Source organism: Dioscorea cayenensis, chromosome 15 (assembly GCF_009730915.1).
Source record: "Dioscorea cayenensis subsp. rotundata cultivar TDr96_F1 chromosome 15, TDr96_F1_v2_PseudoChromosome.rev07_lg8_w22 25.fasta, whole genome shotgun sequence".
In the NCBI taxonomy this organism is placed as follows: Eukaryota; Viridiplantae; Streptophyta; class Magnoliopsida; order Dioscoreales; family Dioscoreaceae; genus Dioscorea; species Dioscorea cayenensis.
Window position 1 is genome coordinate 14301526 of NC_052485.1, and position 16864 is coordinate 14318389.

The window sequence follows — 16864 nt, forward strand, 5'->3', positions numbered from 1 at the left end:
TAGTTACGTATTGTTATCACTTTCACGCACTTAGCATGATCGTGTTTTGCTCCTTAAAGTTTTGAAAATTTTTCCGAAAGATATTCTAGGTGAGAGACAGGCATTAAGCACGATCGTGCTCATCCTAGTTTACCTTGCCATAACTCCCGCAGTAGCACAATCACGCTTTGATTTTTGCACGACTGTGCTTACCCTTATTTCTTGCACTTATGGATTAATTTCTATTGTTTTAGTGCAAGTTATCATACCGAGGTTGAGAGCCATATCAACGATTCTTGAGCATCACCAATCTTTCTTATAGTAGTGTTTTTCTTTTATTTCTTGTTTCCTTTTTCTTGAGCTTCACTTGTACCCCTTTTGCTTTTAGCATGTGAGCCTGTTGGAAACAAGGAACCTACATGTTGATAGTGGCCACATCACTCCTAGTGTTCAGGAAAGTCCCAAGAACTTTCCCCAATTTTATTTGTCCTTGATTCATTTCTTCATGCATGCAATTGTACGTTGAGGACAATGTACGGTTTAAGTGTGGGGGAGGGTTTTGCTATTGTATTCATTGTGATGAGGCATGAATTACAACGATCTATGATTTTATTTTGTGGAATTTCTGAGTGTAAGGGGACACTAGCGTGTTAGTGTATTTTTATTGAGCTTCACTCTTATCTTTGAAACCTCTTATTCTCTCACCTTACCATAATTGTGGAGCCACTTGTACTTAAAAGAAAACTTTAGTTAAATGGACATGATTGTTCTTTGTGTTTAAAAGAAAAACTTGAAAGTCGGATCCCTTGTGGAATGCCTTACCGGTTCTTTGTAAATACTTTGTAAAAATATCGTAGAAAGAGCTATCACCATAGAAGTGTGAAAACCGCTCTTGAGTAGTCAAATTTTGGGCATTAGAAGTGTACATTTGATCACAAACCGAGAGAAAGCGCTACCTCTAGAGTGTATGAAGCTAGTACCCATTTAGTGTAGTTTGAAACAAGGTCATTGTTAGCTAAGTTGATCCAACATTGCATGGGGCACACAAACTAGGGTAATCACACACACACACTTGGGGAGTACAAGTTGAGAGTGAAACTTATTCTTTTTTATCAGCTAAACACAGACTGACATCTGGTTTCCTATTCCACTTTTGAAATTCCAACATTAATGAGATCAAAGGTCATGCACTCATCTTCTTTCTTATGTGTCGATGTGTTTTGCTTGAGGACAAGCAATTGTTCAAGTGTGGGGGTATTTAATGAGTGCACGTCATATATATATATCCATACATTTTTTATGTATTTATCTTGTATTTAAGCGTTTGTTTATGGTGATTCGGTGCTACTATGGGTATTATTGTGTATTTATGCAGGAAAACAGGTTCCTGTACAAAACAACAAGACTCGGCGCAATTACAGTGCGAAAAGAGATGAAATTACAGTGTTTCAGTTGAAGCATGGTCTTAAGCTATTGTACAAGATCACGAGTGGAGCGGAGCTAAGGTAGCAGAACTTCATCGGAGCACCGTTGGAGTGGTTAAGAAGAAAAGAGGGGAGTCTTTCATGTCTTTGTTAGCTTTTGTTTTCTTTAGTTTTTTATGGATTTGTAAAACTATGAGGGGCTAGCCACTCTCTGTGCCTCGGATCTATGAACTTAGATTCTTGTGTGCTTTGTTGATCTACTTGCTTTTAGTATGTTGATAAGTGCTTGTGTATTAGTAATACGAACTATTCTTTTCTTGCAATGAGCATTATTTTTCTCAGCTTTTATTGCTTATACATGTGTATTTGTGTTACTTTTCTGCATGTAGGGTTATGGAGACAAGTGTGGAAGAAAGAAGCCAAAGTAGATTGTGAATGCACTTAGTTGAAGAAAGCTTGGAGTGAACAAACGTAAAGACACAAGTCGTTTTCAAAGACATATGAATGTGTGCCAACCTCCGTTGTGCTCGAGTGAACATGTAAATTGGAGCGGCGCAAACACAGTCACACTTATCTGTGCTGACTTGTGCAATGCTAGTAAGATTGTCATCAAATGTAATTTTATTGAAGATACAACGCGATCTACCGCATGGATGTGTACCCATTCATGTGGCCTCGATGAAAAGTGTGAATTCGGGAGTATTTTGGCTAAGTAATGTAGTAGGGTACTATAGTAAAATACTATTGCAGTTACTGTTCACAGGCCGCTGAAAAATCAGTTCCTATAGATTCACACGGGCATGTGGAAATTCCACACACCAGTGTGGATGCCCAATTCCAGCCTATTTAAAGCAGCGACTTCAGCCCATTTCGGAATCTTTTGCCCCTATCGTTTTCTCATCATTTCTCCATCTTTGAAGGGGTTCGCGGCTAGTGTTTGGAAATGCTTTAGCAAGGTTTTTAGAGTGGATCTACGGGCTTCAACACCGCATTCCTTTATAAGATAGTTATTGGTGGAGCTTTTGTCGGCATCGATTGGGCGAGGTGTGCCCTAGGCTTGACGAGGGAACCTTTGGAGAAGACGGGGCTCCACTAGAACATCAATACGGTCTACAAGAAGGTTTTAATTATGGATTACATGCTTTTACTTTCGATGTCATTATTGATTGTATTTCTCTCCATGCAGAGCTAAACCCCTAGTGGGTAATTGGTCTTGTAAACCCTAGGATGATATTGTTTCTTTGACCTTTCTATTTTGTTTCTTTAATTGATGTCTTTAATTGAGTTCTAATCTTGAATGCTTGTTGAATGGATTTTCCCTTAGAGTGATCTAGGGTTGAGAACTTATATTGGTAATCCTTGTAAGTGAGTGACACACCATGAGAGTTAGACAAAGCAAGATTTGAGAGAGTCGAGAAGGTGAGTAGAGAGGTAGAGGAACGTCTTTTTTCCCCTCCGGTGTGATTTATTCTACCTCAATGTTCCAAGAGTTTTTTGTGGTCACAATAGAGTGAAGTGCTAAGAGACAAACTCCGCTGGGACGCTGTTGCGCAAGCAACAGAATGAAGAGTTGAAATAATCCTTAGTATTTGGGGCTTAATTGTGACTAGGGGTCTTTTGCCTGACCAAAGAGTAAGATCTATGTTAGGCAATAGGGTTTATCACTTGGAGTCTGTAGAGCTTTAAGCAACTTTGCACAGTGTGAGGTGTTGAGACTGAGCGATTTCTCCGCCGGCGCATAGTATAGGGTTAGTCGCGGTTGACCTTAGGTTTGGAACCGTGTATTTTAGGATTTCCACGACTCATTAAGCATCAGTTAGGAGACATAATAGTTGTTTTTGCACTTGAAGCAATAGTCCTAAGGGGAGCAATGTCCGGGTGCCCCACTTTCTACCGATGACTTTCATCTAATTTTTTATAGCGTCTCTCTTTCTAGTTCTTTTTATTTCTTTTCATATTGATATTGCTCACACTACTATCGATCCATCTTCACTTTAGTGAAATAGAAATCCTTGTGTTTCTGATCACTGTTCCCTATGGATACGACTACCCACTCACTAGGGTATTATTACTTCGACAAACCCGTGCACTTGCGGTACACACGCAAAAGTGTATTGTCATATGTCTATGGAGTTCTATTGGTTTCTTGTGTTTAATGATATGTTTGAATAACTTGATGTGTTTGATTTACTTAGATGCTTTGGTAAAACTTGGTATATGGATGACCATAGTTTCTTATTGTGATTGCAAAATTTGATCTGTTTCAGATGCACAGTTACCCTAGCAGACCTTGGTGTATTTGAGAACCATAGATACAACATTGCTCTTGAGCACGCATAAGAAGATTAACATGTACTTGGTAGGTATTAGGAGAAAGTCCATTGCACATTTCTCCGGGGATTAGCCTGAGGCACTGTTCTATCTCTGTGTATCTCAACTAATTTCATTCTAGCCCTTACCTGTCATCTTTCCCCCCTTTATGATCTTGTTGTGACCTTTTTACCTACCATTACTAACCGGTTAGATATTAGAAGATCAATTAGTAATTTCAGTCCAGTCTCTATGGTTCAACAACCCTACCCATCACGGGGTACCACTTTACTACTTATGTGCAACCCGTGCACTTGGGGAGAACACATCAATAGCACTTAAAGTTTTATGTCTTTTCTTGTATTTCTTTGGTCCAAATTGAAGCCCAGGTATGAGGAATTCATTGGTAACCGAAAAACCAAGTTTTTAGTCAACCCTAGGATCGATTTAGGGTTGTTTGATAGAAGTCAAACTTGGGTTTCTTGTTTGGCTTTTATATTAATATTTGTTGTGTTTTGTTGTGATTTGGTAAGGAGGTAAAGTACTAGCTTGAGTAGAGGATTAGCATTTGGAGAAGTGGTAACATCAAAGTTATGAGTGGGATTAATTATACATAATTCTACTAGGAGAATACCTATAATTATTCTATATTGCAAAGTAAAATTTTATTTTCTTCTATGCTTAAATCAAGGTTTTGATTGACTTAAAATGAGTCTATTATGTGATGTTTCATACTTGAGAAGCACTACTGTTCAAAGGAAAGGATTTTTGGATTGTTACTTGATTTGAAAGTTGTGTACTGATTTATGTTAAAATCTTTGGATATGCTTATGTTTATCATTTTTGTGGGGAAATGGCAGATATTTTGGATATTGATTTTTTCCCTGGTTATGGACTCCTCGTTGCGAGATGCATGTTTGTATTACTTGGTTGGTGACATCCTACTGCAGTAGGTGGTTTTCACGGCCAGCCTGTTGAGGTGGTGTGGAGACCAGCAGACTTATTGGTCTTGTTTAGGTAGGAGTGTAGAGCCCTGACTGGATATTCATCAGGAAACCGGGGTTACCACACGGTGGACCGATGGGTCAACATCAATGACATGAGTTCCTTAACTGCCATGAACCTAGCCGTGGCCACGACAAAGGTTTACAGTGGTTCTCTAGACCATGTTGCATTCCTTTTGTAATGTTATATTGAATTTGTGGTTTTGGCTGTGAGTATCAGTTTTGGCGGTAAATCCTCAACTTTTCGCACTGTAATTGCACCGAATCCTGGTCTTTTTTAAAGGGACCTGTTTTCCTGCACAAATACACTATAATATCCAAAGTAGCACCGAATCACAATAAATAAACATTTAAAAATAAGATAAATATATTAAAAGGGCATGAAAATATAGATATGAAATGCACTCATCAAATACCCCCACACTTGAACATTTTCTTGTCCATAAGCAAAACACATCAACTCATAAGAAAGAAGATGAGAGTGCTAATAAAAAATGATAAGTTTCACTCTCACCTTGTACTCAATGAGTGTGTGTGTAATTACCCTAATTTATGTGCCCCATGCAAAGTTGGATCAACTTAGCTAACAATGACCTTATTTCACACTATACTAAATGGGTAGTAGCTTCATACACCCTAAAGGTATGTCATCAAATGTACACTTATAATGCCCAAAATTCTACTACTCAAGAGTGGCTTTCACACTTCTGAGGTGATACCTCTTTCTATTATCTTTTTACAAAATATTTATAGAGAACCGGTAGGGCATCCCACAAGGAATCCAACTTTCCAGTTTTTGCTTTGTTTGCTTGTTTCTCTTTTTAAATACAATAAACCATGTCATTGAGCTAAAGTACTCTCCTAAATACAAGTGGCTCCACAATTCCTGCAAGGTGAGAAAAATAAGGGGTTTCCAAGATAAGAGTTAAGCTAACAATTAAATCAATACAAATACACTAACACACTAGTTTACACTTAGAGATTCCACAAAATAAGATCATAGATTGTCCTAACTCATACCTCATCACAATGAATGCGACAGTAAAACCCTCGCCCACACTTAAACCGTACATTGTCCTCAATGTACAAATGCATGCATGAAGAAATGAATCAAGGACAAATAAAATTGGGGAGATGTTCTAGGGACTTTCCTAAACGCTGGCAGTGATGTGGCCACTCTCAACATGTAGGTCCTTGTTTCCAAATGGCTCACATCGTACAAGCAAAAGAGGTACAAGTGAAGCTCAAGAAAAAGGAAATAAGAAATAAAAGAAAAACACTACTATAAAAAAGATTGGTGATGCTCAAGAATCGTTGATATGCCTCTCAACCTCGGTATGATAACTTGCACTAAAACAATAGAAATTAATCCATAAGTACAAGAAATCAGGGTAAGCACGGTTGACATACTTTAACGTCACTAGCTTGGGTTGTCTCCCAAGAAGCGCTTGGTTTTAACGTCACTAGCTTGACATACTTTACTACTTACCTTATGGAGGATTGAATAGAGTGTGCTACTACCGGCTATGAGTTGCATTGCTACTTCCATTAAAGCATAAACTTACTTGCTGTGGAAGGATACATGTAATAGGCTTTGACCAACTTGATTTAGGTCTCCAAAGGAACAATTTGGGTTCAGAATTATCCAGGATTATTACATGCACATGTGGATCATTACATGGCTCCTTTTCTTGCCCACATATTCTTGAATTCGCAACATTTTCTTACCAAACAAAGATGAGTTCATTAAGCATACAAGAAGCTTTTTGTTTCAATGTCTTGGAGTTTGCTTCTTCATCTAATTTTTCAGCTTGAAAACAAACATGTTCCCTCCGACCATAGCTTGCAAAGTTGATTCCAAAGAATGAGAAGTGTGTAACCTTGCCGGTGAGTTCCTTGAGACAATCTTGGTCAAACTCCAAAGTATGAAGCAAGGTAAAAGGAGTTGTCTTCATATTTCTAATTTTTCCACAATCAACCTCCTTATACCTCATCTCTTGAGCCCCAGACTTGAGACTTTGTTTTCTCCCAATGCTCCCCAGCTTGAATTTTTGTTAGTGTATGCTCAGAAATGGATGTGATAAACTCTTGATGCTCTTCATCCGTGGGAGGTCTCTTCTCTATAACCATCTGTTCCTCCACTTGTGGGACATCAGTCTCATGATGTTTGCTCCAACTCAATTGATCTGAATTAATTACACTCTCATGAGACTCATATGGTGCGTGAAGTTCCTTCATCAAAATCTAAATATAGTCGTTGTACTAATCATTTCCTTGCATGTCATGGGTTTCAAACAAAACAGGAGCATTTGTAAGGGCTTGTTCCTCCACCTGTGGTATGTCAGTCTCATTATGATCATATGGCGCATGAAGGGCTTTTACTGATTTCTGTAAATAAATTTTGTAGCTCTCATATCCATCCATGTCCCAAGTCTCATCCAGAATCGAAGCTTCATCTTAATTAAAATCATCCTCTTGTCTCAAATATTTCTAACAGTCCATGATAGAAATTTCAAATGGAATCAATGAATTAGGATTTGTGAATGGGGGTGCTTCATAGGGTGGAAGAGTTGTAGAAAATTTCTAAGCCCAATACCAATCTTCTAATTCCCACAGCGATAGCCCATCTTCTTTACTGTTGGTGCCATGCCCCTGATGAAGTGTCGCATATAATGCAGGATTTTCAAGGACTTTTTGAAACACCTCTAGATCTTTTAAGTCCTTCAATTATGTCCCATCACACAAACTCATTGTGCTTTTACACTGTGAAGGTGCCTCATAAAATGAAGGAGTTTCAAGGAATTTTTTAGACCAGACTGGATCTTCCAAAAGGTTGCACACTATTTATCCATTGTTTGACCTTCTTGAAATAAGTGATGAATTATTAAAAAAAATTAGGTAACCAATCAAAAACAAAATAAAAAGAAATATATATACATAAAAAGATAAATTGCTAGATCATTAGAATCCTAATGTTCCTAAGAGTTGCCAGTCCCTAGCAACGGCGCCAAAAACTTGATGTGTTCTCTGTAAGTGCACGGGTGGCACACAAGTAGTAAAGTGGTATCCTGTGAGGGGTAGGGTTGTCGAACCATAAGGACTGGACTAAAGTATTAATTGAACTTCTAATGACTAGTCGGATTACAAAATCAAGGTAAAGATGAAAACTAAGAATCTTAAGGAAGAAAGGATGACAGGTAAGGGCTGAAACTGAATTAGGTGAGAGACGCAGAGATAGAGCAGGTGGAATTATTAGGTAGATTAGGATCTAATATTTCAACAGTAAGAGAGCAATGCCCCGGGATGATTCCTATGAGCTATCGTATGCCGACTGACCTCTAATGCCTACCAAGTACATTCTATGGTTCTTGCATGTGCTCAAAAGCAATGTTGCATCTATGGTTCTCAAATACACCAAGTTTTGCTAAGGTAACTGTGGTTTCATACATATCAAGTTTTGCAATCGCACAAGGCAACTACAACTATGGCAATCCACACACCAAGTTTTACCTAAGCAACTGTACAAATCAAACACATCAAGTTATGCAAACACAAGGTTAAACACAAGAACCCAAAAGAACTCCGTAGATCATTAGAAAAAAGCATACAAAACATACAAAGCATCAAAGTTCAAAATCCCAGACACCATAAACGGTTAGCCCCTAAGGGAAGGGTACAACATAGAGAAAACAGTTACAGATTTAAAGAAAGATGATAAGACTCCCTTCTCTTCAAGATCACCTCCAATGTTGATCTCCATTCCTAGTCCAACTTCTCTTGTGCCTCTACTATTCGTGCTCTAGCACCAAAGTTCACTCCACCATAGAAATGTGAAGCTGAAGACCATGCCAGCCACCCCTAAGAAGTAGAAGAAAGGATGGAGAGAAGCCTCCCAAAGAATATCCTAGATACGGCTTAAAAAGCAGATTTCAGGTATGACACGCCCTGGACACGGGGGTGTCACACTCGCTGAATATTACTGAAAAGCAGTTTCAGGCACAACACGCCCTGGACACGGTCGTGCTGGGACCACACTAACCATGTCCATTCTCCAGACTTATGCTACAATGATTTGCTATAGTAAATGCTATGGTAACTCAACTACCATGATCTAGCCACAGTACTCATCAACAAAAATCACCTGGAATAATTAGTGGAACGCACACGATCTTGTCAAGACCGTATCTGGCTTGAGAGCACTGTAAATTCTCATATTTTCGCACTGTAATTGCGCCGAATCGTGCTCTTTTGCACAGGGACCTGTTTTCCTGCACAAATACACTATAAAACCCAAAGTAGCACCGAATCACAATAAATAAATGCTAGAAGACAAGACAAATACATGAAAAGGGTATAGAAATATATATATGAAATGCACTCATCAAGGTGATAGCACAACAATTGGGTAAAGCCTGAAGTTCTTTACAGAGTTTATTTTGTGTTCCTCTTGAGTTGTGTATGATGAATAAACATTTTGTTATGTATGAGAATGATCCACTAAGATGTTGTACCTTAATATTTTGTTTTACTTCTCTTGGATATTCCTAATTGTGTCAATCAGGACTATGTGAGGTATGAGAGTTACACAGTGTTTGAGGGATGTTATCCTTGTTGTTATGACTTTTTGTGTTGTGATTATCCATGTATCTACCTTGTGTTACAATGTTGCTCTTGTGTAGTAATGTTGATAATGTCCTCATTGTCAAATTATTTCTTCTTGTTATAGAATATTATATAGGGAACAGGATATCCTTATGGCGATCTAGGGTTGAGGCAAGTGTTTGACCTCCCTTTGGTTGTCATAGTAGTATGTCATGTGTAGGATCTACGGCTCAGGATGGGGCGTAACAGAAATAAATCTAAAAAGAATTATTAGAAAGGGAAAAAGAGAAAATGGATATCCACAAATATGAACAAACTAGATCACTAGAATCCAAATTTTCCTAAGAAAACTTGCCGATCCCCGGCAACGGTGCCAAAAACTTGTTGTGTTGTCGGCAAGTGCATGGGTAGCACACAAGTAATATAGTGGTACACAGCTAGGGGTAGGGTTATCGAACCTTAGCGACCGGACTTAAAGTACTAATTCTTCTTCTAATTTCTAGTCAAGCAAGAATAGGGTTTGATTTAAAAAGGGAAGATAAAATAAGTAAAGAAGAATAGGAGAAGATAATAGGTAAATTAGGATAGAATGTTTCAACAGCAAGAGAGCAATGCCCTAGGATGATTCCTATGTGCTATAGCATGCTGACTGACTTCTAATGTCTACTAGGTAAATTCTATGGTTTGTGTGTGATCAGAAGCAATGTTGCATCTATGGTTCTCAAATACACCAAGTTTGCTATGATAACTGTGGTTTCATACACAACAAGTTTTGTAATCACACAAGGCAACTACCTCTATGGCAATCAACACACCGAGTTTTACCTAAGCAATCGTGTAAATCAAAAATATCAAGTTATGCAAACACAAGATTAAATACAAGAAACCAAAAGAACTCCGTAGAACATTAGAAGAGAGTAATCAAAGCGTACAAATCATCATAGTTCAACATTCCGGGGCACCATGGATGGTTGTCCCTCATGGATAGGTACAACATGGAAGAAGCAATTAAAGATCTAAAGAAAGAAGACATGACTCCCTTTTTCCCAAGAACTCTTCCTAGTTGAGCTCCATATGCTAGCGCCACTTCCTTTGTGCCTCCGACTCTTCCTTTATTTCCTTAGATGGTTTGATGAAGCTTGATCTTCACCCTCATCAAAGTCCTTCAATCTCTAAACAAAGATGATATGAAATCCTACAAATCTAGAGTTATATGGCTAATTTCAGGCTCGACATGGTCAGCGCATAGTCATGCTTGGACCGTGCTCTCTCTGAGAATTTTGAGTGAACTAGTTAAGCGTTGGGCTAGGATAATTAGTGGGAGAAGCATGGTTATGCTCCACCCATGCTCTGCTTGTATACGATCATGCTAGGAGCCTCCAGAGTGTGCTTCCCCTGTTTAGTAGAAGATGCCTCCATACTGAGAATTTTAAGGAGAGAGGCATGATCACGCTTAGACCGTGCTTCTCATGAGAGCACTTCCATGCTTGAATGTTTGCTTGGTTATCTCTAGGCTGAAATATTCAAGGGGACAAAGCACGATTGTGCTCTGCCTCTGTCAGTCTTGAGCACTTAGCAAAAACTTTTGCTTGTTTACTCCCCGATTTCACTCCAAGTTGTTTCAAGCTCCTCATTCCTACACAGGGAATAAATATACCTAGAATAGAATCTCTTATAGACAAAATTGTGCTAAAAGATAAGAAAAGGAATGGATTGAGGGTAAGTAAACACGATATGAAATGCACTCATTAACATTTCTAAAAGAAAGCATACAATTATTGTTTTGATTCAAAAATAGCAGACATTCTCACAAAAATCATAAGATTATGGTTTTGATTCGAAAATTGGAGGCATTTAGTAAGGAAAACATAGGATTAGTATTTTAGTCAAAAATACTAGGCATTGCCAAAAGAAAGCAGAGTCATTAGGGTAAAAAACATACAAACATTAGTTTTGAATCAAAGAAACCCTAACCCATGTTTTCTTTTCAAAACAGGTAAATATAAGACATTAAGAAAAAACATAGGATGCTGGTTTTGTTTACAAAATCAGACACATTAAGAAAAGAAAACATTGGATTAGGATTTTTATTCAAATCTCGTAGGCATTCCAAAAAAACGTAGGATTAGGATTTTAATTTAAAAAATATGAGAGATTACTATCAGAAAACAAAGGATTAGGTAGGGATGTCAATGGGCCCCGGCCCCTACGGGGAACCCGATTCCCCTCCCCGTCGGGGCCGGGGTCGGGGAATTTTTTTGGGGATCGGGGCCGGGGCCGGGGGCCCGGAAAAAATTCCCGTCGGGGTCGGGGCCGGGGCCGGGGGCCCGGAAAAAATTCCCGTCGGGGTCGGGGCCGGGGCCAGGGAATACCCTCCCTGCCATGCCCCGGCCCCGAAATAGTAAATATTTAATTTAAATATTATATATATATTATATGTTATAAATATGAAATATTTAAATAAAAATTAAATAAAAACCCACATATTTATTTAATTAGAAAATTATTAATAATTAAATGAATAGAGTCTCAATATCATGAATAAAAGAAAGTTACGTATTTATGTTTAAAAAAACTAAAACATTATTTTTATCAATTAAGAAATAGAATTGATTAGCAATTTAGCATTTTAAAGTCAATAAAGCAATACCCTAGATTAAATGATGAATAGATTGGATAAGTGATCAATGGATATAACAAACTATTTTTTAAATAACCATTAATTTAAATTTTCTTATAAAATCAAATAAACCAAACAAAACAAAATAAAAAAAGAGATATAGTCTCTTTTCATCTCTTCCCAATTGCCAATTGGCAATGGATAGGATAAGTGATCAATGAAAATAAAATAACTGGCTATTTTTCAATAACCAATAATTTGAAAATAAAAATCGAATGAACTAAAACAAAATAAAAAAAACATTCATCATAATAAAGGCATTTTTTTTTTATCTTATTTGAAGTAATTAATAAGCACAAATATATTTATATTATGATGATATTATTACTACAGTAACAGGTTTGTTACCCGTAAATCTGAATCCACTAATTCTTTAAAAACGAAAGGAGTACATGTTACCAATAATAATGAGATTTCAAGATTAAGTAAAAAAAAAATTATTTTATTTTTTAAAAATTGGTACTTGTTAATTAATGGGCCGATATTATTTAATCAATACAAATAATTTATTCCAATTGAAAATAACAAGAAAGCCACATGAAACCCCACATGGAAACATTTATTTTAATTCTAATTAACAAAAATTAAAAATAAAAACAAGCTATCAATTAAGGACACCACAGTCCCGTCGGACGTTGCCTCGGGATCCAGTCTTCACACCAACTGGGCCCAATTTAGTCATGGCTTCCACAAAGACCTTCTCCAAGGCCTCGGAGTTTTCAGCCCAAATATTAACAGTGGTCTTCACACAAAGGTCTTCAAACCATGATCCACGATCTCAAAAAGTCTGAAATCCCTAACGTAGCGCCATCCTCTTGCGCCGCCAGCACCATCCATCTTCTCCCTCTCATCAAGCTGTGAGCATCAACCACCATCTTCTCCCTCCCATCAAGCTGTGAGCATCAACCACCGACTGCCCAGCATGGCCATCCTCTACCTCCTTTCAAGATTCAAGCATCAATAACCGAGTAACAAATCTGAGCTATTAATGGATTTAAATGTGGAAATGGATTCAAATTAGATGAATGTATATATATATTTGATGAATCTGAGCTATTAATTTATTTTTTCATTGTCATGGACTACATTTTTTATTTCTTCATAAAATACATTTAGTTGGATTTATTTTATCAATTTTTATTGCTAATAAATTTAATTTTAAACAATTAATTAACATATATGCATATATTTTTTTATAGAGAAGTGATGTCATCTCAAGGTGGTGATTTTTCCACTCCAAATGGTAGTAGTCAATCCGCCATAGGAATTAGTTGCTCACTAACTCCACTCGATTCTCCTATTGAGTCACCAAATGAATCACCTATAGACACTCCTACTCAAGTTTGTGAAGAAACGACACAAGTTGGTGATAAGAGATTGAAATCAATTGTTTGGCAACATTTTAAAAAGATCAAAGTTGGTGAATCCAAAAAAGCGGAATGTAATTATTGTAAGAAATTACTTGGAGGAGGAAGCAAGAATGGAACAAGACACTTGCATGACCATCATAAAGTTTGCAAAATGAGGCCTTTTAACAATATAAGACAAAAAACATTAGTGCAACAACAATGGAAGGCGGATGGAAAAATGTGTGTAAGCAATTACACATTTGACCAAGAATCTTCAAGAAAGGATCTTGCTAGTATGATAGTAATGCATGAATACCCAATTTCAATGGTTGAATATTATGGGTTCAAAAAATATTCGGCAAATCTTCAACCAATGTTCAAAATTCCTTCTCGGAACACAATAAAAAATGATATCATGAAGATATATCCTAATGAAAAATCCAAGATAATGGATATTTTGAATAAGAATTTAAGTAGGGTTGCAATAACTACCGACATGTGGACGGCTTCAAATCAAACAAAAGGATTCATGGCTATCACGGGACATTTTATTGACAACAATTGGAATTTGCAAAGTTTGGTTTTGAGGTATGTTTAATAGTTTGTTTATTAAATTTATTTTGCATTATTAGAATTATACAAGTAAGCTTATACGATATTATATTTCTTATAGTTATGCATTTTTTTCTTAATTTGTTAGGTTTGTTTATGTGCCTTGTCCAAATACATCGGTCGCTCTCTCTAAAGAATTGTTGAAATGCATATTTGATTGGAACATGGAAAGAAAGTTGTCCACTTTGACGGTTGATAATTGCACTACTAATGATGCTATGGTTGACATCCTAGTGTCTAAGCTCAATCCTAATCATCTCTTGTTGCATGGAAAATTGATTCATATGCGTTGTTGTGCACATATTTTGAATTTAATTGTTCAAGATGCGTTAAAGATTATGGGTTATGGAATAGAGAGGGTTAGAGATAGTGTTTCTTTTTGGACGGCCACACCAATAAGGCTACAAACTTTCAAGGAAAATGTGCAAATTTTGAACATAAATTATTCCAAACAATTGATGCTTGATTGTAAGACTCGATGGAATTCTACATATTTGATGCTTAGTATTGCTTTGGAATATAAAGATGTTTTTTATCGTTTGCAACAAACGGACCCACATTTTATTTCTACACCAACTCAAGAAAATTGGATGCTAGCCGAAGAGATTTGTAAAAAGTTGCATGCGTTTTATACCGCTTCAAATGCATTTTCGGGAAGAAAATATCCAACATCCAATGTTTTCTTTCCATTGATGTGTGAGATTAAAGTTTGTTTGAGCACTTGGGTTAAATCTCCTATTGAAACTATTAGAAATATGGCCACAAGCATGTCAATAAAATTTGATAAATATTGGGAAACGGTTCATGGAATCATGGGAGTAGCTACTGTACTTGATCCAAGGTATAAGTTGAAATTAATGGAATATTTTTGTCCTCATCTTTATGGCCATTCGGCCGATTATGAAATTCAAAGGATTACAAGTTATTGTTATGACTTGTTACATGAATATGAAATTTCTACACAAATTGGCAAAATTACCCGACAAACTTCATACAACGGGCCAAAGGAGAATGATATTATTAATTCAAGCTTTCTTGATGGTTTTGATTCCTATGTGAGTGATTCAAATAAAAATATATTGAAGTCGGAGTTCGATCATTATTTGGAGGAAAAAGTCTTGCCAAGAACTCCGGATTTTGACATTTTGGCTTGGTGGAAAAATTGTGGACTCCGTTATCCAATTTTGCAAATGATCGCTAAAGACATCTTGGTTATTCCAATTTCTACCGTGGGCTTGTAATCGCTTTTAGTACTGGTGGTAGATTGGTGAGTCCTCATCGTAGTAGGCTTGCCAAGAACTCCGGATTTTGACATTTTGGTTTGGTGGAAAAATTGTGGACTCCGTTATCCAATTTTGCAAATGATCGCTAAAGACATCTTGGTTATTCCAATTTCTACTGTGGCTTCAGAATCTGCTTTTAGTACTGGTGGTAGATTGGTGAGTCCTCATCGTAGTAGGCTTCATGTGAATACTTTGGAGGCATTGATGTGTACTCAAAATTGGCTGTTGAAAGATATTGAAGGTATTTAAATTTACTTGCAAAAAATTATAACTTTTATTTATTTTGTATTAAATGAATATTATTTTGTTTTATAGGTGAGTGTTCCAAAAATGAATATGCATATGGAACTATTAACGAAGATGTTGAGAGTGAAGAAGAGTTGGAATAAAAAAAAAGGTATATTTTAATTATAGTATGTGGTCATTATGGGAATTGCATTTAGATGATTGACCTTGAATTATAAGATCATGTTTTATTACTAATATTGTCTCATCATAATTTATTACTAATATATATAAGTTTGTTCTTGTTGTTACAACAGGTACTTGCATTGCAGCTGAAGATGAATGTTCATTGAAAAGATTTAGATTTGATGATATTTGAGATGAAAGCTCATTTTGTTGTGGATAAGAAGTACCAGTGCATTTGATGAAGAGATTTGCATTTAATGATATATATTAGATTTTGATTTGATGATGAATATTCATTGAAGTTATTTGCATTTTCAATTGATTTTGTGTTTTGATTGATATAAAATAGTGCTGAAGATGACAAAGACTATTGAATGCTTTGTTTTATTTTTTTTCTATGAGATGAAAGCTTTTTAGGGTGTTTTTTTTTTGTATGCCAAGTGGAGTTGCTAAATTTTCATTGATTTATAGAAAAATTATTATACAATATAATATTTAAATTAAATAATAATAATACTTTAATTTATTATTCGAGGCCGGGGAAAATCCCCACGGGGACGGGGACGGGGAAAAAATTCCCCATATTCGGGTTCGGGGCCGGGGTCGGGGATGGAAGTAGAAAATCGGGGCCGCGGCCGGGGAATGTGTCCCCCGATAAATCCCCTCCCCGTTGACATCCCTAGATTAGGGTTTTGATTAAAAAACAGAAATTAGGAGATATTTCAAAAAGAAAACATAGGATTAGAGTTGCGATTCAAAAATAGCAGACATTCTGAAAAGATAAGGTAGGATTAGGGTTTTGTTTCAAAAATAGCAGATATTTTGAAAAGAAAAGAAACGATTAGGAGACATTTCCAAAAGAACACATAGGTTTATTTTTTTTATTCAAACCTTAATTCCCTATTTTATTTTAGAAATGTCTACTATTTTTTATTGCAAATACTAATCCTATGTTTTCTTATATTAATGTCTCATATTTTTCATTCAAAACCCTAATCCTATGCTTTCTTATAGTAATGTCCCCTATTTTCAATCAAAACCCTCATCCCATGTTTCCTTATTGTAATGTCTCCTATTTTTCAATCAAAACCCTAATCCTGTGTTTTATTTTTGGAATGCATACTATATTTGAATCTTAATCCAAATCCTATGTTTTCTTTTCAAAATGCCTCCTATCATTTAATCAAAATCTGAATCCTATGTTTTCTTT